The sequence below is a fragment of the Natator depressus genome, chromosome 1 (assembly GCF_965152275.1).
Source record: "Natator depressus isolate rNatDep1 chromosome 1, rNatDep2.hap1, whole genome shotgun sequence".
NCBI classification, from domain to species: domain Eukaryota; kingdom Metazoa; phylum Chordata; order Testudines; family Cheloniidae; genus Natator; species Natator depressus.
In genome coordinates, this window is record NC_134234.1 from 186,059,775 (window position 1) to 186,086,010 (window position 26,236).

Genomic DNA, 26,236 nt, shown 5'->3' on the forward strand with positions numbered 1-26,236 from the left:
AACTACGATACCCACCTGCTGAAGTGAAAAAACAGATTGACAGAGCCAGAAGAGTACCCAGAAGTCACCTACTACAGGACAGGCCCAACAAAGAAAATAATAGAACGCCACTAGCTGTCACCTTCAGCCCCCAACTAAAACCTCTCCAACGCATCATCAAGGATCTACAACCTATCCTGAAGGACGACCCATCACTCTCACAGATCTTGGGAGACAGGCCAGTCCTTGCTCACAGACAGCCCCCCAACCCGAAGCAAATACTCACCAGCAACCACACACCACACAACAGAACCACTAACCCAGGAACCTATCCTTGCTACAAAGCCCACTGCCAACTGTGTCCACATATCTATTTAGGGGACACCATCACAGGGCCTAATCATATCAGCCACACTATCAGAGGCTCTTTCACCTGCACATCTACCAATGTGATATATGCCATCATGTGCCAGCAATGCCCCTCTTCCATGTACATTGGTCAAACTGGACAGTCTCTGTGTAAAAGAATAAATGGACACAAATCAGACGTCAAGAATTATAACATTCAAAAACCAGTCGGAGAACACTTCAATCTCTTTGGTCACTCGATTACAGACCTAAAAGTTGCAATTCTTCAACAAAAAAAAAATCAAAAACAGACTCCAACGAGAGACTGCTGAATTGGAATTAGTTTGCAAACTGGATACAATTAACTTAGGCTTGAATAAAGACTGGGAGTGGATGGATCATTACACAAAGTAAAACTATTTCACCATGTTTATTCCCCCCCTCACCCGCCACTTTTCCTCAGATGTTCTTGTCAACTGCTGGAAATGGCCCACCTTGATTATCACTACAAAAGTTTCTCCCCCTCCCCCCGCTCTCCTGCTGGTAATAGCTCACCTTAAGTGATCACTCTCCTTACAGTGTGTATGGTAACACCCATTGTTTCATGTTCTCTATGTATATAAATCTCCCCACTGTATTTTCCACTGAATGCATCCGATGAAGTGAGCTGTAGCTCACGAAAGCTTATGCTCAAATAAATTTGTTAGTCTCTAAGGTGCCACAAGTACTCCTTTTCTTTTTGCAAAACCTGATATGAGATTATAGGTCAGTAGTGATAATGATCTGACGTCCTTATAGTACCTTTCAGTCTGAAGGCAAATTTTAAAATAATGGTATTCAATTTATATTCAGGAATCACCTCACGCAGTACTAAAATACAGCCCCTTCTGGGTGAAACAAAGCAACTGTTTACCAGTGTGCAGCAACCCAGTCAAAACTGCAGGGGGAATTTAGGTAGACTGAGTATAATTTAACAAAATGAAATTTTCCCAGGACACCAGGATTAACAGCCCCACTCTTACAAAGAGGGTGAGGGATAAATGGTAGTATAAATGGTTGGAGATGTTGGTTTTAGATCTCCCATGTCTTCCAGCTGGCATGCAAGTACGTTGCTTTCATTGAAACAGCGCAGAAGTTTAACATACATTTTCTCGAATCCTCTTTCCAGTGTTAGCTCTCTAGAGTGAGAGCCAGAGGAAGCAGTGTGCACACTGCCTAGAGCATAGACTGCAGGAACTGTTAGTTGGGCAGGTTCTTACGCTGCTACACACAGCAGGGGATTTTTGTACACACACACACACACACACCTCTCCTTTGGGCAAGGGCTTTTCTCAGCCGGCCAACAGATTGCTGCTGTGATGGGGACACTGATACAAATTCCTTCGAAATCTTATACAGTTTTCTCTTCTGTTCAGAGCTTCCTTTCAGACTGGCATGCAGCTCTCTGATCTGCACCGTACCTGTGTCCACATACCACATTTGGGATTCCTTTTTATATCTTCACATGCTTTTTAAAGTATTCTTTGGCTATCTTGTCAAGTAAACAGTCAGGAGAGTTTGTTAGTGAGCGTTCAGCAGATGCTGCGACCTGAATCTAATGCTCAGCCATTTTAATGCAGTAGCTAATCAACTGGGTCAGCACTGATACAAAATAAATATGCTGTGAAAACAAAATGTTTTAGCATATTGGGTCTTAACTGCCTTTAGGGTTTGATGTGCTTTGCTAAATTGAAATTTCATACACAGAAAATACCGCCAGTAGCACAGTGGCTTCCTAATCCCATGCTTTTGTGATAACTTCCTTTCTCAAGGAGAAAATAAAATGTAAACTTAATTGCTTAAACTCTGAAAAATGCTTTTCTTTGAACTCAATGAAGCACAGAGATGAATAGTGTATTAGTAAAGGGAATTTAGCTCTATTTACGACTGCTTGTACTGTGAAATTGGTTGTTTGTGATCTCTAAAGAGTTGCTTTCTTTTCAGCATATTGCACTATAGCTCAAAATACAGAGGAAGACCAGATTGTAAGCAAATTAGTCTTTGGGACATATTATTTCTGTATTTATGGAAAATACATATGCTGCTTTACTAACTTCTGGGTCCAATGCAATGAACTTCATTAAAAATCAGTGAAATGTTCATTACCAAACCCCAATAGCCTTAACAAGGAGTGGTGTCATAATACTTGATTACTATTGATTGACTGGTACCCAGTGCCTCATTCAGGCAGGGGGCATCAGTCCCTGATAGCGATGGGTAAGCCTTGAAACCCAACAACATAGAATAGCTCTAATGTAGTTAATACAGTGAGATGGACAAAAGCACTGTGATTGTATCCTGTGTAAAGCACTGCACACATACATTGTATGCGGTATTGTTTTAGCTGTTTTGGTCCCAGGATGTTAGAGAGACAAGGTGGGTGAGGTAATATCTTTTATTGGACCAACTTCTGTCCAAAGTTTTAAGCTACACAGAGACCAACAGAAGTGGTCCAACCAAAGATATTACCTTACCCCCTTTGTCTCTGCACACATACATGGAATTTATGATTATGGTTAATGGCTGGTAAGGTATAGCATAGCATAAAATGGAGACCAATGAATTCAGTTTATGCACTATCCCAGATGTTTTAGAAGTTGGCGTCTACATACATAGCCAAATATAATGCTCTTTTTTTGTGCAAGAGGACAAAAGAAGACTTTATGTATCCTAAAATTTACTAGGCCACCTCATCTGGAATCAATTCCTAAAAAGCTCTCCTCTCATCCTCTGCTTGAGAGATTCAGTGCCCTAATGATCGCTTCTGATGCTGCTTCTGTTTTATAAAAGGGTTAAGTTATCCAGTCGTGCAACAGAAACCATGCCATGTGGCTCCAGATGATTAGTCACACAGAGTGAGTTTTGAATTCCAAATACCAAATGCTCAGTAGAATAGTAGCTGCAAACTGTTCAGAGAAGTTTATAAGATCAATATGCTAATACATTATTCTTGAACAATTATAAATAGTGAGAACATCTGTAAAGATTATGATTGATTTCTAGACAATCCTTAAATAGGAAAAAAATGTGAGCATTTCAGGTGAATAAATCATTTACAACATTTTAAAAAATTGTTAAAAAATTAAAATAATGAATTCTTCTCAAATGGGTAGAAAAACTTCCAATAATGTGGTTATCAGAAGAAATTTGTGAGCCACAGATATAAATTAAGTTAACAGTATATGCTGAAGTGAACTTTAAAAAACCTAGCAAAGAAAATGCAATCCAATTTAGCCATTGGCCAGAAAGCAGTTAATTTCCAATGATCAGAATCTGAGCTTTACTTGGATTTAGCTTATACTAGCAGGAGTTTATTCAGCCTTGAAACTCTGAAAAGCAATTCTGCAGGCACAAACCCTTCCAAGTAGGATAGAATTAAAAACATAGGTAGGGCTGGCCATCATCTGCATGGCAATGAAAACATAGAATACAACTGCCAATTATAGATCTGAAGCGTCACAAAAATAGGGAAAAATAAATGGACATTTCTTGACATGCCACACCATTTAACTGCCCTAATCCTTCAGGATATTCACTAAAATAAAATTAACTAAAAATGTCCTTGTGATATGTTTAAATCCAAGATAACACTATTCAAAAGGTCTGGATTTCCAGGTATTATATCCAAACAGAACGGACAGTGGCTATGAATCTGTTTAGTCGTCTCTCTGTGAATGATTGATAAAGTAGGAGTCATGCAAGACCAGCAGCTGCTGAGATCATGCTATTAGGCCAATGACACCATTTTAGCACCAATCCACTAACATTTTAAATACATTAAACCACTGCATAATATATTGCAAGGGGCAAAAATGGTCAGCCAACTGCCCGTGCATTGCAATTAAATTAACCAATAGTAACTTCATCATATGAGAGCCTGGAATATGAAAATTTTCACAAATTCAAAAGCATTCTATATGTATACTGCCATCAGTACATCTTGAGTACCTGCCACTCATGGTCTTCCTGCAACTGAAAATGTGATCAGAAACTTCAGACAATAAAAATAAGCTTTTTAGTAGAAGTATACATAATATTTACAAAGAAAGGATAATTCTGTGAAGGAGCCAAATGGTATTGAATGCCACTGACTAAGTTCATTTTGCCAAAACACTAGTCATGCTGTATAAATCTTTCCTTTGAATATGGCCCTATTGCCAGTGAAAACTGATTCATTTCAGAAACAGATATGAGCCTATTCCTAAGAGAATATGGCTAAGAACTTGAAAGTTTGAAATTTGCAGCTTAAAATTCAGATTTGTGCATATTTGTAATGCTGAAATTGCCATTTTGTTAAATTGTGCAGGAGAAAATATGAGAGGTGAGGAATGACCCAAAATGATAAAAAAAAAAAATTCCAAAATTTCACAAGAAAATTTTCACCGGATGTTGGCCTATTAAGAGATATGAAATGAGATTGTGTGTTGTGACAAAGCTCTGTCCTTGCCTCCGTGGGTCCCACGTTTCCTGGCGGATTTTGCTAGCCTCAGAGGCTCACTGTGACCCTCCACGTAACCCTTCTTTCTCGAGAGACAAGGGTCACAGTCTACTGAGCCATTTTCATCATAAGCCAGCGAGGGAGGTGAGGAGAAGTTATCCTTCCTTGCACAGTCTCTGTTGTCTCCCAGTCTCAGTGATTAATCAGGGGGCAAAGGTTGGGGGGGGGGGAGCCCAGGCCCACCCTCTACTCTGGGCTCCAGCCCAGGGACCCTAATAGTATCAGCTATGGTACCTGACCTTTTAGAAACATGACATGTACAATTCCCTGGGCTGCTTCCCACACAGCAGCCCTCACTTCCTCAAGCTCCACTTCACCCTTATCTCAGGGCCTCCTTCCTTGTGCCTGACATGGTGTGTACTACTCAGCCTCTCCAACAGCACAACTTCCTTCCACAGCGCCTGACAGGCACACCCACCTGACTGACTGGAAGGCTTTTAACTAGTTTCACCCAGCCCCTGATTGGCTTCAGGTGTCTCAATCAGCCTAGCATTCTCCCTGCCTTCTGGAAAGTTCTTAATTGGCCCCAGGTGTCTTAATTGACCTGGAGCAGCTTCCATTTCACTTAACCTGGTACCAGGGATTTGTTTAGCCTGGAGCTAATATATCTATCTCCCACTACTTTTCCACAGCCATCTGGCCTTGCCCCGTCACAGTGTCCAAAGCAATTAGACATATTTCCCACAAAAAATATTTTCACAAAGAATTCACACTGCAGAACATTTAGAGATGAACATGAGAAAGAAAATGAAAAATGGATCAACAAAGTTTTTTTGCAAACCAGAATCACTCTCCATTTTTACCATTTCTAATCCAACCCATTTTTTTTCAATCAACCTAAATATTTAATAATGCAAAATACTGTGTAGCTATGCACTTAATTTAGCCATATCCATGGTCACTTCTTGTGTTCTTATGTTCTCTCCAACGCATTATCAAGGATCTACAACCTGTCCTGAAGGACGACCCATCACTCTCACAGATCTTGGGAGACAGGCTAGTCCTTGCTTACAGGCAGCCCCCCAACCTGAAGCAAATACTCACCAGCAACCACACACCACACAACAGAACCACTAACCCAGGAACCTATCCTTGCAACAAAGCCCATTGCCAACTGTGTCCACATATCTATTCAGGAGACACCATCATAGGGCCTAATCACATCAGCCACACTATCAGAGGCTCGTTCACCTGCACATCTACCAATGTGATATATGCCATCATGTGCCAGCAATGCCCCTCTGCCATGTACATTGGCCAGAGTCGACAGTCTCTACGTAAAAGAATAAATGGACACAAATCAGACGTCAAGAATTATAACATTCAAAAACCAGTTGGAGAACACATCAATGTCTTTAGTCACTCAATTACAGACCTAAAAGTTGCAATTCTTCAACCAAAAAAATTCAAAAACAGACTCCAACGAGAGACTGCTGAATTGGAATTAGTTTGCAAACTGGATACAATTAACTTAGGCTTGAATAAAGACTGAGAGTGGATGCGTCATTACACAAAGTAAAAGTATTTCCCCATGCTTATTCCTCCCCCCACCACTGTTCTTCAGACATTCTTGTCAACTGCTGGAAATGGCCCACCTTGATTATCACTACAAAAGGTTTCTCTCCTCGCCCTCTTCCCCCCGCTCTCCTGCTGGCAATAGCTCAACTTACGTGATCACTCTCCTTACAGTGTGTATGGTAACACCCATTGTTTCATGTTCTCTGTGTATATAAATCTCCCCACTGCATTTTCCACTGAATGCATCCGATGAAGTGAGCTGTAGCTCACGAAAGCTTATGCTCAAATAAATTCGTTAGTCTTCTAAGGTGTCAAACATTCTCCTTTTCTTTTTGTGGATACAGACTAACATGGCTGCTACTCTGAAACCTGTCATATGAGTACTTGAAATTCACTTTCCAAAAAGGCTTGTGCAGCAAAATCAAAGAAATGTTGTAAATAGCATTGCGCATGCACGTGTGCACACATACTCTCCTTCTCCCCTCTGCCCCACAGGAAACAGAAACTAAATTGTGGGTAATCTTGACCTATCACAACTAAACAAATCAGCTCAAATTTTGCCTACTGGTTATCTAATAGTCAGTGCAAACAAAAATTCAACTATGTATGAAAATCCTTGAATAAACTTCGGGAAATTGTGAGTTGTTCCTGGATATGCCGTGAGCATAAAATTAGAGTAAATTAATTGGATAAATTATTTACTGTGAATTATTCACTCGGTTTTATTTCCAAAATTTGCTCATCACTGGTGGTTGGCAATGGCAATGATACCATATACAAAGTTAATTGTATTTATTGACATTCTAAATAGCGGTATACCCATGCCTTAAAAGAATTTGAATCTTTAGATGCACTTCTTTTAAATAGCTAGCTTGCTTGATAGCTATTAATGTTTTGTTAAAGTCTTTGTAATATTCTCTGAATGCAGTAAAGTAAGGATAAGTAAACATGACTAACTGCAGGCTATGATGCTAAACATATTCAATTATTCAAGCAAATGTTTCTCTCTCTTTCAGCTAATGAGAAATTTATGGATTAGCCTTTTGCTGCCTTCCCGGTGATTCCTCCCTCCCATTCTTAAGAAACAATATAATGAGATGCTCACATGATTAGTATCAATAAGACTTCAAATGGTATTCTTAGGTATAAGCAGTCAAATAACATCACTGAAATCAATGAAGTTACACCAGGGATGGATTTGGCTGAAGAAAACTAATGACATAGTTTATGGCAACTTGTCTATTGGGTCACTTCAGTTTAGTGGTTTTTTAGTGTTTAGGTTTTTTTTTTAATTAGCAAATACTTTTAATGATGTTGGGTTATGTAACATTTTTCAAAGCCTCAGTCCTGCAAAGGGATCAGTCAGTGAAGTTCTTACTCCTGCAGAAAATCTGCTGATCTTTGTAAGTCTCTGCATGGACTAATTTGCAGGCTCAGGGCCAACTTCAAGGATATAAATATGTAAGGTTTAAGGAGCAAATTCTCCCTTGTCTGTTGCAGGTGCAGATGGTCCCCACATGCAGCAGAACCTGCTTCATGTCAGGCTTCATGGGGCTCCCTGTGCGCAGTAGTGTTGGGGGCAGGGCATTGGTGTTGTGAAAGGAGCTGTGGTGAGTGTCACAGTTATCAAGCTGACTGCCCCTCTGACTCTTCTCGCTCTCATTGATGTGTACCCCACTCAGACCGATCATTGTGCTGCAGATCCATGGTACCCACTGCAATTACCTCAGCAGATCCGACTTAGGTTCAGCACTTGCAGTTCCGCTCTTCGGGAGCGATGACCTGTGCCATCCAGTAGCCAGACAGCCTTCTCAAAGCAAAGCATTGTTGATTCAGAACCAAAGTGTGATGCTGGCAGACCAAGTGCCAGCTCATGCCAAGACCCGGTATCTTACTGAACACGGACAAATGCATACCTGGAAACCAGTCTGACTCAACTGTGGGTTAGTAGAGTTAAAATATTACATATTAGTGTTTATTGGAATGTGTATAGTGTTTAGATTTTATGGAATGCTTGTAGGATGCTGCACGTATTAATCCTACTCATGATATCTCTAACCCATGGTATGAAGTTATACTGAATGTTTGCACTGTAAATCTCTGTAATTGTGTAGCTCATCAAACAGGAAAAGAAGAATTGATTAGTGAAAAATGCTGGTTCAGAGGGCCTTTGAAACCAAAAGAGCCATGGTAAGACATTAATAGGACAAATAATTTGTTGATTGCCCTCTCCACTTACATGAAGAGGAGTCAGGCACTGACACTTGTCCTATCAGTTTGGATTCTGGGGTAAGGGGGGTAAAACATCCCTGACAAGGAGAAATTGGGATCGTTATGCCATCTGGACACTGAGGGGCAAAGATTCCTAAACATAAGCAAGAGATCCCCAGGCTGTTTGGCATGGGTCAGCCCTAAAGGACATATAGAGCTGCTTATTATAGAAGCTTATATTATCTTTTTAAATCTGACTGTAACGTGTGTGTGTGTGTATGTTTCCTGTTTTAATCTTGCAAATAACTCTAATTTTTTTTCTTAGTTAATAAATCTTTAGTTAATTTATTACAGAATTGGCTACAGACGTCTTTGGTTTGAGATCTAAATACAAATGACATGGGGTAAGAGACTGGTCTTTTGGGACTGGGAATAACCTGAATATTACTGTGATTTTTGGTGCAAAGTGACCACCTGCCACATAGTCCAGTTTACTTGCGTGGAAGAGAGGCTGGAATGCCCAAGGGGATTGTCTGTGATTCCATGGTAAGACTGTTACACTGCTTTAGGAGTTCACACATATTACTGGGTTGGTGAAATCTAATTATAGAACATAAAACCAATTTCGGGTGCCCACGCTGCTTTTCAACCATCTGCCTTGAGGTTGGCACTCACGGTTGTGAGCCACTCCAGAAAGCGACAGTAAGAGTTCTTTCTACTGAATTTTTCTCATTCTTTCTTGGAAATTCAAATGATGTTAATACTTGACTTTTCTTTAAAAATGAATTTCACTGTGTATATATTGATACGAAGTGACTCTATCTTATTGCTAGCTTTTTAATTAAAATTTCTCTTAATCAAACACTGTTCTTAGGCTGTTTCACAAGCATTCAAGCTCCTGGAACTGCAGAGATTGGTGTAGTGTCAGAGAAAATTCAGAGGAGGCCTCCAACAGGAGTCCCCTTTCCTCTAATGAGATTTCAAGAAATTACCCTATCCCTTTCAAGAGTAATTGCAATAAATGTTATACGACCAGCAAACATGAATTAGGTCAGTATGTCACAGATCACTGGAATAGGATCTCCCTCGTGGACTAATAATAAATAGTAATGCTCAGATAACCGCCAAGAAAATGTAATGGCTGAGCATTGAAAGAACATAAATAAGGATCTGAACTCATCAGATCTTGTTCTGAATAGAATAAATGGGTGCCCTGTGGACTTCTATCCAAGTGATTGATGAGGGGTTTTCTTTTTTGACTACCGAAAGTGTAAAGAAATAAAAAATGTATCCAACCCCCAGATTTTCAATCCTCCTTGCATGTTTGCAGCAGCTCCCCCTTCCAAAGAATGATTGAGAACTCCAAGCACAGAATGTGAAGGACAGCCAGCCCAACAGGAATATTTTACATCAGAAGCCAGATTGAAGTGAGACTTCTGGCATTTAAAGGGATATGGTGAAATTCTTTTTACTATGGGTTTTGTTTTATTTTGTTCTTTGGTCTCTATTGTTCATCATAGTAAACCCTCTGAGAACCTTCTGCATAATGTAGCATGGCATAACTTTTATTTCTCACTTTGTCATCTTCCATTTGGAAAGCGTTGATTTCTTCCTTGTGGTTCTTACACAGAACAAGCCAATTTGGCATGCTTTTGTTTACCTTTTTCTTTCTTGCACCATCTGCAATATTGATGATGTCAACCTCCAGCTGGAAGCAGATTAGTTTTTTTCTAATTATTTTGTGCTCTTTCTAACACACTGTACAAACAGGTCAAATATATATTTTAGCTGCTACACAATAAATTTTATTTTTAATCTCTCAGTGATACCAGTAGATGCAGGGAAAACCCTAATCACTTGTAAATTAGAGGTGAATAATTTTGTTGGTCCAAATTATTGGCTTTAAATTTGGATTCACAAAGAAAAAAAGCAGAGTCTAAGGAACAAATCAAATTCTGGTATAAATCCCCTGAAATCAATAGAATTACATAAGATTGTCAGTAGTGAATTTGATCCTAATATTATACCTGAGTTTAAAGAGTGTGAGGATAATATGATCAATGATAACATGTATCATCCAGGCTGAAATAGGAGTAATCAAATCTCATGCTTCAAGGCTGAAGCTTAGCCATAATGGTCAGGAATGTCTGTTTCCTAAACTGCAAAACAAAATTCACAGCTGAGCAAGTGTTTTATAAGGATTTCTCATGTTCCTCTGAGGCAGATGAATTCTAGTTGTGCTCTCACTAATACTATGTACAGACACAATACTCACTTCCCTATTTCTTTCTCACTATTTCTTTCCATGAAACTGGACTTCAATAAAAAAAAGGCAACTTTCATCATTTAGAAAATAATCAGTCCTTCTGCCTTTGGAAATGTCTTTCTCATGTCTTTTTCTTATCTTGGATGTGCTCTAAGAGTGTGTGTTTTGTGTGCAATGATAACTGTACACAGTTAAAGCTATAGCATTTAAAGAACCATGATGAACCAAGTTAGGCAATCACCCAGTAGACCTCGGAGCTACTTTTCTCTAGTTGCCTACAGCCCAAAGTTAGCCCTATCAGATTCAAAGAATCCAATCCTTGACTTCATTGAGAATTACCAGTGGTTCAACAATTCTCAGGAGGTGCCTGGTACATATTAGATCCAAGGCCCTAGTTAGCACTCTTTTATTGCACATGAGTTGGGCGTGCCCTTTCTTTTAGAAGCAAATAGAGCTTCTGATCTCTTAGTTGCCAATCATTTAAACCCATCAATTTGGTCTGTCTTAGTAATAGATTTTAAGCCCCTTTTTGGAAGTTTTCTCCGAAACCTATTATCAGTGACAATCACGAATTATTGTATTTGGTAGTTATTTTTAAAATGTAATTGGTGCTTCACGGTATTCTGCACACAAAACTCATCACCTCCTAGCAATATGGACTAATACTGACACCTGCATACTACACTTTTCATACTTACACTGCCCTTCTAAAAAAGTCCAAGTGTGTTCCCCCTCTACCCCTGGAAGGCCATGCCGGGAAGTCCTCCTGGTGATTAAACAGTGCACACATTCCACCAGGGTACCTTCACAGATAGCTTTATTGATTATTATTGTTATTATTATTATTATTATTTTCCTTATGGTACAATACATGATAGCAGCAGATAGAAGGACCCCTCCCCACTCCCTGGCTTAGCCTTTTATACCGTTTGCTTTCTTCTCTGAGCTAGCCAGCTGGTAAGCTAATTAGCTCATCAGACTTCCTACAGCTACAAGTGATACCATCTAACCTTCCAAACCCAATTGGACCACCTGACTCCCTCCTGCTCTAACTACACCCAGTTGTCCTGTGTTCTAAGTGCTCAGAATGCTGTGTCCCAAAAGAGGCTTTGTTTAGAGCTGCTAGCAGCACCCTGTCATAGGCAGGCAAAACCATTTTCTACTTCAGATTCTACAAGGCTGAATTTTTAAACAGAATGTCCGTTTTCAGAAGACAGATCAAACCAAAGCTGCATCAAATTTTATTCTGACCTCAAGGTATTATCCCCAAACTGCAATTCAAGGTGCTTCCCCTCATTAGTTTAATGAATGCTACAGCAGTTTGTCTCGGTTGCCTTTTTTCATAAATAATTGGAAGCCCTTTGTTGCCATGGCTTAATATCATTTCATGCCCTATTCCTTAATGATTCACAGGCAATTTGTTAATCCTGAACTTTATTTTCCCTGAAACACTTCTGTCTGTAGTGATTATTTTTATAGCTGTGCCAAGCTGCTTGAAAACACCGTCAGTTGATTATGAACCACTGCTTTGAACACATCAGAGCAAATGCTAAGGATACTTGTTATTTTGCTCCCTTAATTCCTTCTGACTGCTATTAGAAAGTTTGATTGGGTACCTATTATGTGAACTGATGACTGATACTGGCGAATTTCGACCAGCAACCTAGAACCTCTCAGTTATCCCTCAGGCCTGGTTGTGGCCTGGAGTCAGCACTGGTTACATTGGCTATCTGATGAGCATTCTGGTAGCTATCAACTATGGACAAAACATCCATGTTTATTTCTATAGGTCAGGGATTGGCAACCTTTGGCACACAGCCCATCAGGGAAATCCGTTGGTGGGCTGGGACGGTTTGTTTACCTGCAGCGTCTGCAGGTTCGGCCGATCGCAGCTCCCACTGGCCGTGGTTCGCTGTTCCAGGCAATGGGGGCTACGGGAAATGATGTGTGCCGAGGGATGTGCTGGCTGCCATTTCCCGCAGCCATCCTGGCCTGCCAGTGGATTTCCCTGATGGGTTGCATGCCAAAGGTTGCCGATCCCTGCTATAGATCTACCCTCTGCATTTACTCCTTAAGGCACTGTTGGTTTCTATGGGTGACGTGGCAAGAGTAGACCCTACTGCTCATAGATAACTCCTCTTGTTCATCTCAAACAGGTCTTAGGACTGCTTTTCTTCACTGAGAGCCTCAGATAACTAGATTTACAGCTTTTCCCTCTAGTTTTCATCATCTGTGTTAAACAACTAGGGGACATAGTGAGATTAGGTCAGCTCCCAGACTGCTGCGCTGGGCATCACAGAATGGGGAAGAGATGGCCAGCCCTCTGTGGAGATAGAGGTGGTTAGGGACTATTTAGAAAAGCTGGACGTGCACAAGTCCATGGGGCCGGACGAGTTACATCCGAGAGTGCTGAAGGAATTGGCGGCTGTGATTGCAGAGCCCTTGGCCATTATCTTTGAAAACTCGTGGCGAACGGGGGAAGTCCCGGATGACTGGAAAAAGGCTAATGTAGTGCCAATCTTTAAAAAAGGGAAGAAGGAGGATCCTGGGAACTACAGGCCAGTCAGCCTCACCTCAGTCCCTGGAAAAATCATGGAGCAGGTCCTCAAAGAATCAATCCTGAAGCACTTACATGAGAGGAAAGTGATCAGGAACAGTCAGCATGGATTCACCAAGGGAAGGTCATGCCTGACTAATCTAATCGCCTTTTATGATGAGATTACTGGTTCTGTGGATGAAGGGAAAGCAGTGGATGTATTGTTTCTTGACTTTAGCAAAGCTTTTGACACGGTCTCCCACAGTATTCTTGTCAGCAAGTTAAGGAAGTATGGGCTGGATGAATGCACTATAAGGTGGGTAGAAAGCTGGCTAGATTGTCGGGCTCAACGGGTAGTGATCAATGGCTCCATGTCTAGTTGGCAGCCGGTGTCAAGTGGAGTGCCCCAGGGGTCGGTCCTGGGGCCGGTTTTGTTCAATATCTTCATAAATGATCTGGAGGATGGTGTGGATTGCACTCTCAGCAAATTTGCGGATGATACTAAACTGGGAGGAGTGGTAGATACGCTGGAGGGGAGGGATAGGATACAGAAGGACCTAGACAAATTGGAGGATTGGGCCAAAAGAAATCTGATGAGGTTCAATAAGGATAAGTGCAGGGTCCTGCACTTAGGATGGAAGAATCCAATGCACCGCTACAGACTAGGGACCGAATGGCTAGGCAGCAGTTCTGCGGAAAAGGACCTAGGGGTGACAGTGGACGAGAAGCTGGATATGAGTCAACAGTGTGCCCTTGTTGCCAAGAAGGCCAATGGCATTTTGGGATGTATAAGTAGGGGCATAGCGAGCAGATCGAGGGACGTGATCGTTCCCCTCTATTCGACACTGGTGAGGCCTCATCTGGAGTACTGTGTCCAGTTTTGGGCCCCACACTACAAGAAGGATGTGGATAAATTGGAGAGAGTCCAGCGAAAGGCAACAAAAATGATTAGGGGTCTGGAGCACATGACTTATGAAGAGAGGCTGAGGGAGCTGGGATTGTTTAGTCTGCAGAAGAGAAGAATGAGGGGGGGTTTGATAGCTGCTTTCAACTACCTGAAAGGGGGTTCCAAAGAGGATGGCTCTAGACTGTTCTCAATGGTAGCAGATGACAGAACGAGGAGTAATGGTCTCAAGTTGCAATGGGGGAGGTTTAGATTGGATATTAGGAAAAACTTTTTCACTAAGAGGGTGGTGAAACACTGGAATGCGTTACCTAGGGAGGTGGTAGAATCTCCTTCCTTAGAGGTTTTTAAGGTCAGGCTTGACAAAGCCCTGGCTGGGATGATTTAACTGGGAATTGGTCCTGCTTCAAGCAGGGGGTTGGACTAGATGACCTTCTGGGGTCCCTTCCAACCCTGATATTCTATGATTCTATGATTATATGGATTTAAATGTCAATAGTGCATTGATAGCGCATGGTTATATGTATCCTTATGGAACAGATAAAGCTGCCAGCCAGATGCCCAAATATTTCCAAGAAATAAGTGGCTGGATGCAACACAGCTTATTTAAGTTCACCACAAGTAAGAATGAAGTTATTTGGCTAGTAGAATCAAGATTCAACTGAGGGAAGAGCAGGGAAGAGTGACTCTGAAACCTTCTGTTTGGTGCCTAGGTAACCTGTCTAATAGACACCAAACTAAGCTATTGTCAAAACAACATCTGCACTTTATCGGGGCAGAAGTAGTCACAGAACCAGTAGTCCAGTGTTTGTTTTAGAAGAGGATTCCCAAGTGTTAGTTTTCTTTAAGGATGAAATCTTAGGGTTACGAGACTGTTTGCCATGTGTGATGCATCTTGAGAGAAAGCAGGATGAGGTGAAGGTCTGATAATATTCATCACACAGCTTACCAGAAGTGGTAAGTCCACCCAGAGGAGGGATCACAGTGGCACAGGCTGCCTGCAGTTCCCACTCTGCCAGTGGGGTCCCAAGCAAGCCAGTGATTTGCCCATGGAATATGGGGATAGGTGTTGGAACTACCAGGCAGGGTTTTAAATGTTATCTGCCTTCCTCTGGAGGGTGAGTTTCCCCAGCTTGGGCTGCTGGTCCTGGGGTGCTCCTAGCAGGTGTCCCAAGCAGGTGAGTAAACTAAAGCGCAGATCATTAACTCATACATTGATATAAATGATATGAAGTTGGTATTTTGCTAAGAACATGGAATTGGTAGAATTTGCACAGAAATAAGCCTCTCAAACATACAGTATCCCACAGTATCATTTGTATAACTAAAACTTTGTCTACATTAGAAAATTAGGTTGCTTTAGCTATGTTGGTCGGGGTGTAAAAAATCCACACCCCTGAGCGGTGTTGTTAAACTGACCTAAGTCCCCGAGCAGACAGTGCTAAGTCGATGGAAGAATTCTTCCATTGACCTGGATAGCTCCTCTCGGGGAGGTGGATTACCTATGCTGATGGGAGAATTCTTCCGTCAGCACAGGTAGCGTCTACACAGAAGTGCTATAGTGGCATGGATGTGCCACTGTAGCGTTTTAAGGGTAGACAATCCCCGAGAGTGGCATATGGCCAGGGTCTCTATTGCTTTGCAACATCTGTGGTCATTTACATCTGTACTAATGTGCAAAATTGCCATTTTGATGCAGTAGCATTTTACACCCATTTTGTCATGGTGTAAGTGACTACAGCAAAGGGCAGCAGGGGATCTGTCCCTCAGCATGTATGGATTTCAAATTCTTTTTCTTCATAAAAGACATACATGGGTTTTATAACCTGTTGTGTTTGAGAACTGTTGCCCGCAAAGCAACAAGGTTGGTGGACCTAGCAATTGTCTGTAGTTCAAAGGGTGGACCTGTTCATAAGCAAACAGAGCATACTGCAGAAAGACTTAGAGCCAAATCCTGTCCACAGTTACTTCTGTGGAACTCCATTGACTTCAGTGGGCTCGCTTGAAATGTATTTAAAGACAGATTTAGCCCCAGACGTGGCTGGCGCAGATTGAATGAAAATAAAGACTCTCAAATTCTTTGTTTGCAGAAGCAAAATCCAGGATTGAAATGCACCAGCTGTGTAGTGCCCACTATCCAATTCCTCTCGATGGTAGTGGGAAAAAGTACTAAATTGAAAACACGATCCCACTTATGAAATGTATTGATTCATGTGCACCACACATTGATTCCCGTTTCTCACATATTGCTAGCAAAACAGATTTTATTTGGTACTGTGGAACCTATTTGACATTTGCATTAGATGTGCTGTAAATTCTGATGTCTAATATTTAAAGAGATCATTTTTTATATCCGGAACACTGGTTTAAAGACATGCATGCTGGTTTATACAAATGCTATTGTTAATCTGGTGAACATCAATTAATTATATTTGAAATGCATTAGCTTGTCTGTTAGTTTAGTCACCTTAAATAATATCTTTCTTTGTTCTTCCATTATTAGTTTAAGATATTTTGGACATAGGCACCAACTCCGTCGGTGCTCCAGAGCTGGAGCACCCACAGGGAAAAATTAGTGGGTGCTCTGCACCCACCAGCAGCCAAGCACCCCTCCCCCCACCCCATCTCCTCCTCCTCCCCTGAGCACGCCATGTCACCGCTCCTCCTCGTACCTCCCAGTGTTTCCCACCCAGCCACCACCAAACAGCTGTTTGGCAGCATTAGTACGCTCCGGGGGGGGGAAGAGGGGGAGGAGCAGGAACGTGGTGTGCTCAGGGGAGGAGGCGGAATATTGGCAATATTTGGGGAAGGAGTTAGAATATTGGCAGGGAGGGCAAGGAGGGTGTGGGTCTTTGGGGAAGGGGTTGGAATGGGGGCAGGGCCTCATGGAAGGGGTGGAGTGGGGGCAGGGCTGGGGATGAAGGGGGGGTTGAGCACCCATAGGAAAGAGGGGAAGTTGGTGCCTATGATTTTGGAAGCTTGAGAAAGGGCAGGAAATAAAGAAAATTGTAACATATAGGCTGCAATCTTGTGCCGTAATTGAGCTACTCTTGCAGTAGTGCAGGAGAGAGACAGGCAGAGGTGGTTTTAAGCCAGCTTTGTGTCCCTGATCATGGGATTATCTGGCCAGTTGGATAGTTCCTGGCATAAAGAGGAGCAGCCTCAGGACTGCTCTACTTTACACTGGCTACCAATTGCCTCAAAGTGCTGTTCCAGCATTGGAGATTGTAGGCACAGGGTTGCCCTCACCATGCCCTTTTTCTCCCAGATATATCCCTCAGATGAGGGCCAGTGGAGTGGGAGAGGGGGGCATAGAAAGGATTCCCTTATTTCCAGATCAACATTTTTTGTAACTTTTAGTTTAATGAAAAAAGTCAGTATTTTGTCCCACTTTGGGATGAAAACAAATGTCAAAATACTGGAGTTCCCCAGGGAATGGAAAATTCTGAATTTTTTACCCCACTCTACTTCTAGGTCATGCAATACACTATTAGGCACCAAATTAAGGCCCCAGTTCAGCAAGGTACTTATGCACATGTGTAACATTAAACATGTGGGTCACCCCACTAAAGTTTTAGGAATACCTTACTGAATCAGGGCCCAAATAATGATAGGTCTTTATCCCCTCTTTCTGACGACAATATAGAAAAAATCATCACTATTGGATTCCTTGGGTGAGTCTATGAACTTCCAGTTGTAGATGGTCCTCTGAACTGTAAGGACTGTTATGAGAACATATATGGGGCCATGTGATGGATTTGAACCGTTCATTTGAAGGACATGTTCTGAGACGACAGAAAGGAACCAAATTGTACCTCATTAAACTCCATTGCCTTCAGTGGAATTCTGCAACTTTATTGAAGTTGCACCAGGAATAAAAGTGCCTCAGTGTTTGTCATTGCTGAATTGGTGTCTTTCTGTTGACATTAAATACATGAAATTACTTGTTTCAATTGGAGTGTTGTGGTTTATGATTATTCTTGGCAGTCTAGAGATAACATCTTTTGTGAAATACCCCTTAGCTACAAAATTAAGTCATCACAAATCTAAGTATTAACATAACCATACCAATTAAAGAGACATGTACACCCTTTCATACTACACATAAGCTAATCGAAATCAACAATTTATGCAAATGAGTGAGTGTACTGTACTTTACAGGTCAACACATTGTGATTCATACACAAAATAATTATAAACAAACCAATACATTTTAAATGCAATTCAATACAGTTTACAAAAAATCCTAATGAGATTTAAATAAATCAATAACAGTCTCATTAATACTAGCTGCTATGTGAAACAGTAATAATATTAATACAAAACAATATGCTTTATCTACAAATTAATGAAACTGCCATACAGGCCTGTGTTTTATACTACTTAATTGTCAACTGGTCTATTCTAAATCAGTTTTTTTTTTAGTTGTATAGTTTTTCATGTTACCATCCATTTTAAAATATAAAAGTCAAAGAAATGTAATTGGTTAGCCTGACACAGTTTGTTTTTCAAAGTCATAGACACAGAAAACCAAATTCTGGATATATACATATACTTCCTGTTTCTGTAAGTGCATGTCACATGTCTGTATAGAAGGGCATATCTTTGCCTATAGGGCCATTTTCCCCTTCAAAATAGCACCCAGTTTGCAAAGATAATTGCACAAAGGGATACAGTTTCAGAAGGATAACTTCGAAGTGCAATGTGCCCCTGCAAAATATGCACCTACTGTTGCGTTACAAAGACTAATCTATGTACTTTGATTTTAGTTGTAAGTAGTTAGAGGCATGAATCAGGTACAGACTGAATATGCAAATTATACCCACAAACTGGGAAGGTGGATCTTGGCCTTCTGAAAATGTATCTCAAAAAGGGGTGGGTATTTAATATGCACAAAGTGGGTAACTGCACGTGCAGGCAAGTTTTCACATAAGTAGATATCCATTTTGTGAGTATAATTGCCAGTTCCTATCAGCCAGGTTATATTTTGAAGGATTAATTTATGTGCCTATGTTTGAATAGTTAGCTCTTAGGTTATATTGTCCTAGTCTGTGTACCACTAACCTGTACAGGGAGGGATGTGAGACAGCCTCAAGGGTATATTGTTCGTAATTTATTTTCATCCCAGTCCCTGAAGTGGGTGGTCTGCAAATTAAGGACTAGATTGTAACTTGGACTATGTTCCTGTGTGAGTAAGGAGGAAACAGAGAAGGAAATATGGTTTAGAGGTGTATCTGAATCACAGTATCTCCTTGGAGGTGTCAGGGTACCCTGCTACTGATAACTATAGGACACTCTCTTTCAGATCATGTGGAAGGAGCCCTTCTTTTTAGAGCAGAAATGTTTACTTATTGTGCTTTAGGAATGTTACCTGATTAATTCTTGTACTGTCCCATTATCATAGGTTAGTGTTATGCCTCTTTTGTAGATCAGGAGAGGTAACTAAAGCAAGAAGAGAATTGGTATCAGAGCTCAGGTGTTCCTGGCTCCCAGTGCTCTGCTGAGGCTACTAGCCTGTATTTTTTTTCTTCTGAAACACACCTGTATCCAGTCATCTTATTAATAGCCATCTCAGCAACATGTCCAAAATACTCTAAGGACAAAAAGTATTTAAAATCCTCATCTGTCTATGTGTTGATTTCCTCTTTACATCACAAGTAGTTCTTCAGGCAGCCAGCTCCAGGCTATACAGATGATTTTGGGTGTAGTAGAAAAATGTTACATGAAAATGGAGTGTATATATTTTAGGGTATGTTAATTTATAGGTTGAATAAATCACACACATTTGTTTGTCACAAAATATTTCCAAACCCAGATTTACTGCCTACTTTTTCTCTACCACTCAAAGGCAGCAAAGATGTAGCTGTATTGAACGAGACTTTATAGTAAGAAAGGAAAAATGCTGAGAGGTGAAAGGCATGTGCAATTTCCATTGAATTCAATAGAAGACTGAGGTTCCTGCCACCTCTCAGGAGTTTGGGTTGAAGATGTCCAGTGAGTGACATAACAACATAAATAAAACTCTTTCAGTAATGAAAACATCCTCTGGAACACTGGGAGGTTTAGAATGAGACTGCTTTGTGCTTGGAGGAAATGTTGTAGATAAGTTATTATTTTGGACCATGTAGAAGTGTGACCTTAGATACATCGGTAGCTTTCACCCACAAGTGATATGACCTCATGTAATGATGTAGTAGAGAAATGAACGGCTGTGCTCTTTACACCATTTAATATGTATTCTCTAAACAATTAATATATTCATCAAACATAAAACTGACACTCTGACATAATAAAGTGACTCAGCTGAAATGAGTTTACATTTTCCCCATCAAGCAGCATTAAATGGCATTGAAATGAGTCTATTTAAATAGTGCAAGAACTCCAATAATAAAATAAAATAATAATAATAATAAATATAAAAACTACCTACAGAATGTATCCATTTCTCATTATTCATACAATTATAATCACCTAATGAACAAAATGTACAGGTCCACAGTTCTAACAATAGTTACATTTGACACCTAGGCTACTCTAATTGCTACCTGTGTACTTGTGTAACTCATGTAAATTACTAGAGACAGGTTGATTTAAACAGTGTTAAAATTCAAAAGGAGTGACAGTACTAATAAAGCAAAAATAATCAGAATAGATCTATTTGACAGAGCCAGTAATTATAAACTTGAATACCAATTAATTCTGAGTACATAGGTTTATTCTGGCTCTTTCATTGGACTTTACAGTAATTACACATATTTTTCAAACTATCCAAAACATCCAGAGAAGTAAAACAATAATTCATTATGTAAAAATAACATGTGTGCATAGCACCTACTCCCATTTGCTATCACGATAAAAATGCACATGCTGATAAATCCATCTGCTCAAGACAGACAAATCATTACCCCTTTGTTGCATTTAACTAATGAATTCTATCAGCAGGAGACTCCTGCAGGTGGGGGAAATTGATCCAAATGGAGCAGTGAACAGTGTGAAACAAGTGATGAACAGCTGCGAAAAATGAGCATGGAAGATGTCTGCATAATGCATCTGATTCTTCTCTCTCAGTAGATTTATACCATTAGACTACTATTGACTGGTGGAAGTGAGAGGAGAATCACACATGCTTTATTTTATTTTATTGGAACCCAATTTACCACTATGAGTTCTCGTCTTTTTCTCCTTTGGGTTCACACAGAGGACTAAATTAAATTAATTGAAACTGTAACATAATGTTTTAATTAACTATAAAATGAAAATACGAGTCTAAACTTTCCATAACAGAATTAGTTGAGCAAGTACAAATTTACACAATTTAGGAGGGTAAAAATGTAAGTCAGTTATCAGGAATGAGGTGACAGTGAGATCTGTTAGTTTATGGAGTGCAATGTCAAGGGAAATGGTGGAAGTTTTATCACTTGGGGCATTTAAAATGTGGCTGGAGAAAACACTAAAACTGCAGCATACTACAGTGGCAGGGAGATGGATTTGAGGTCTTCCCAATAATAGGTCTTTTTCAGTCTCAAACGCCTGTGAGCCTTGATGGGGATGAATTAATAAATTCAATTCAATTTAAAATGTTTACTGACTCTGCTAAATCCTTGAATGTACAGTAGGAGGCAGTTATTATTTTTCTTTTAGAAGCTAAAAATAATAAATTGAATCTATAAAAATTGGTGTGAGCACATTTCTGTCCTAATCACAGGAATTCCTGTTTCATCACAGCTGTTAAATATATGCTGGGAGAGATTTGAGACAATATCCTCCTTCTTCAATATTTTATTTTCACTGGCAAAGCTACATTTATGTAAGGCAGCTCTCTAGCCCAGATATGGGTGTACAAGAATAGATCTTGCCTTAATCTTATAGCTGTATAAGAACACAGAAATTTTCATACCAGAGCAATAGTCCATTTATTTAAATACTAAGAGTGGCCAGCACCAGATACTTCAGAAGAATGTGCAAGAAGCCTGAAGTGGACAAGTAGGGCATAACTAGCCATTCAGGGGAAATTTTTTTCCTACACATCTCAGCTGGAGGTTGGCTTGTGCTTTTACAGCATGATGGTCTATCTCTTGTCAAACTCTATTTAAAAATATGCCTGTCTCAAGGAACTGTGGATGTTCTCATTATCCATATAAATGTTCAGTCCTTTTTCGAATAAGCTCTTGCCCTCAAGGATTGCTTGTGGAAATGAATTCCATAGGCTACTCCTGATACTAGATAAAATGTTCCCTTTATCAATTTAAAATTTTCTGTCTTTGTTTCATTGACAACAAAACACATAAATTGACTTTGTATGTGAGAGAGCCCCTCATGGTGTAACATGATATAACGTTCCAGGTTAGCAAAGGCCTTGTAAAGAAAATTGACAAATTGACAAAGATGCCAGTCTCAATTATCCAAGTGGAGGCAGAATTTGATAGTTTGATAGTATGTAAGAGATGACATCAGGGTGAGGAATAGGCTATGAAGGGCCTTAAAAGTGAAATAAAGTACTTTGATGTGTAGAAGAAGGGGATTGTCAATGAAGGGAAGTAAAGACAGGAGTGTGTGTATTGACTTGGTGATGAGCTGGGAAAATGATCATTGCAGCAGTGTTTTGAATGGATGTATATGGCACAAGATAGCATTCATTAAGGACAGAAAGGAAAGGTTGCATTAGTCAAGATACAAGATGGTGAAGGTCTGAATAAGAATTTTGTCTCTTTGGATGGAAAGAAAGGGCCCAAACTTGAACCTTGTACAGGAAGGGGAGCAGATGAAACGGGAGTTAATTCTTTTGTTTATTATACTGAATATTCATGGAAAGATTTTTGATTTATTTACCTACTTTTAATGTTCAGCATTTTAAGAAACTTTATAAGTGATTTTGATTTAAGTTTTGCAAAACTTTGTGTTTGAGGAATTTTTGTTTTTCAAATCTTAAAATGAGGGATTGTTCAGAATGGGGTCCTATTTATTGTGAAAGCGCAAAAATTCAGAGGAGAAAATATCTCATATGAATGGTTCTGGTTTTTACCCCCTCTCTAAATAAATAAATAACAATTCTCCATCAATATCTAAACAGGTTGGTGGCTTTGCCTGGTCCTAGAAACTAACTTGAGCATTCAGATTCCCTTCCTGCTTACACATCCGGGTCCTTAAATTAGAAATATTAAGTGACTTAACATGAAGTTTTGAATATATTTAAAAATAATCGATACCTAGGATGATTATTGTGCTACCTATACCACAGCTTCTCTGTACTTACCTCACTTGAGATATCCATAACTGTTCTTAATCATAATTTCCCCCCAAAGTAGTGCTTTTAGAAGCAGTTATTAAGTGCACTGGTTTGCAAGTAAACACAGGTGCTGAGTAGTTTTTTGTTATCTCCACAAACGTCACTTTTAATGATACTCTATGTATTCTAAGGAAAGACCATATAAAGGAAGATTATAAATGTAAACAACAATGACAAGAATGGAATTGAAGGCATTTCCCTTGTATGCAAGTGTAGTTAGGAATATGACAAGTGTGGTAAGTTAATTAGGTCAATTTTGCATGACAATAAATGTTTACATTCTCTAAATTTTGAGCTACAATCACTGTGATAGGAGAATGTCTCAGAATTGGCTTCATCAAGCTCAGAACCTGTCTCTTTTTCAGGATGAACAGGACAGGTCAATGACAACCAAGGTATTAAGTTTGAATTTAATAAAGGTAATATTACTTGGCCAATTGTTGCTTAGTGATCAGTCTAGAGGGTGATGATCATACAAATGTCTTCAGAAGAGACAGTGACAGGTTTAGGCATATATAACCTTTGCAGCCGCATAGGGCCATGCACTATTCCTTCAGACTTCTGATAACTTAGCTAACATGCCATCCTTAATTCCCTGCTTGTGGTTTGACATATCTCTGGCATCAGGAGGCTGAAGCAGAGGTTCAGGTGCCTAGCTGTCCTCCCTCTTTCCCTGCTTGGAAAACCAAACCGTACTTCAATTTTACCTCCTGAAGGATTCCTATTTCACGTATGTAGTATCATTCCTTTTTCGAAAAGTTGGTGCACAGTGCAGGAGAAATGTCCTTCAACTCATAGACCCAGCTACACACAAGTCCTGGCAGGTAGGACTTGATTCAGCAATGTATATAATCTGCCCTTGATTCAGCAATGTATATAATCCTCATTCAGTATGTCAAAGCAAGGAACAGCTGGGACCCGCTGGCTCTCTTGAGGAGAAGACATGTGTCAAGGTTCCTCCCCCACTCTGAACTCTAGGGTACAGATGTGGGGACCTGCATGAAAACCTCCTAAGCTTACTTTCACCAGCTTAGGTTAAAACTTCCCCAAGGTACAAATTAATTTTATCCTTTGTCCCTGGATCTCCACTGCCACCACCAAACTCTAACTGGGTTTACTGGGAAATATAGTTTGGACACGTCTTTCCCCCCAAAATCCTCCCAACCCTTGCACCCCACTTCCTGGGGAAGGTTTGGTAAAAGTCCTCACCAATTTGCATAGGTGACCACAGACCCAAACCCTTGGATCTGAGAACAATGAAAAAGCATTCAGTTTTCTTACAAGAAGACTTTTAATAGAAGTAAAGAAATCACCTCTGTAAAATCAGGATGGTAGATACCTTACAGGGTAATTAGATTCAAAACATAGAGAATCCCTCTAGGCAAAACCTTAAGTTACAAAAAAGACACACAGACAGGAATAGTCATTCTATTCAGCCCCGTTCTTTTCTCAGCCATTTAAAGAAATCATAATCTAACACATACCTAGCTAGATTACTTACTAAAGTACTAAGACTCCATTCCTGGTCTATCCCCGGCAAAAGCAACATACAGACAGACACAGACCCTTTGTTTCTCTCCCTCCTCCCAGCTTTCGAAAGTATCTTGTCTCCTCATTGGTCATTTTGGTCAGGTGCCAGCGAGGTTACCTTTAGCTTCTTAACCCTTTGCAGGTGAGAGGATTTTTCCTCTGGCCAGGAGGGATTTTAAAGGGGTTTACCTTTCCCTTTATATTTATGACAACATGTGAAGAATGCTCGAACAAAATCTGTTCCTGCTGATGATCTTGCTGACTTCCCTTCTGTTGGTTTAGAAACTGATCTAGCCACAGCCCTGCTATTGTTTCCACTGTTCACATTCAGCAGTGATGGGTCAATAGGCACCTTCTGGATTTTAACAAACAAGAAGATGAAGTCATTTACCCATAATCACTGAATCTGGTGGCCAAGAAGGTTGTGAAAGAAGGGGGGATGGTTGGAAGCTGCAGGGGACACAAAGAGAAGGGAGGAATGTAGAGGGATGTGAATCAGAGACCTAGGAACACAAGGCCACCTAACAGATGTAAAGAGAGGAGGACACAGAGCCTCACAGCTCTAGGAGAGGTTGGGGAAGAGGTGGGACTGGAAACAGGGACACACAGACTTCTGTAGTGGGCAAAGAATTCTAGGAAATGACCCCAGTAAGAAGACCCAATATGGGGGAGGGAGACCTTGCGGGGGCAGAGAGGGCAGGAAGGAAAATAAGAGGGAGGAGACTCGAAACAGAGAATTATACTTTGGGGGGATGGGGAGGAGGAGACCAAAAGGGTGTGAAAACTCTCCTGTAGGTAGAGAGGTAAGAGACTGGCATCTAAGCTGCAGCTGGAAAAGGCATAGGAAAAGGAAGAAGATGGGTGGATAGAATGAAAGTCAGAAGGAGGAAGGTTGAAAAGGAAAATTAACTATAGAGGAAATAATGTGACTATGGGTAATGAGACAGACACAGCTAGAAGGAAAGATAAAGGTTGAGTGAAGTTAAAGAAAAGAACAAAAAGCAGACACTGCCAGTCAATATATCTTGTTGTTTTATACAAAGCTTATGACAACATGTGTCAAAATAACAAACACTCATTTTAAGTTTGGTTTTATATATTGGAGACGTCAGGAAAAGGGT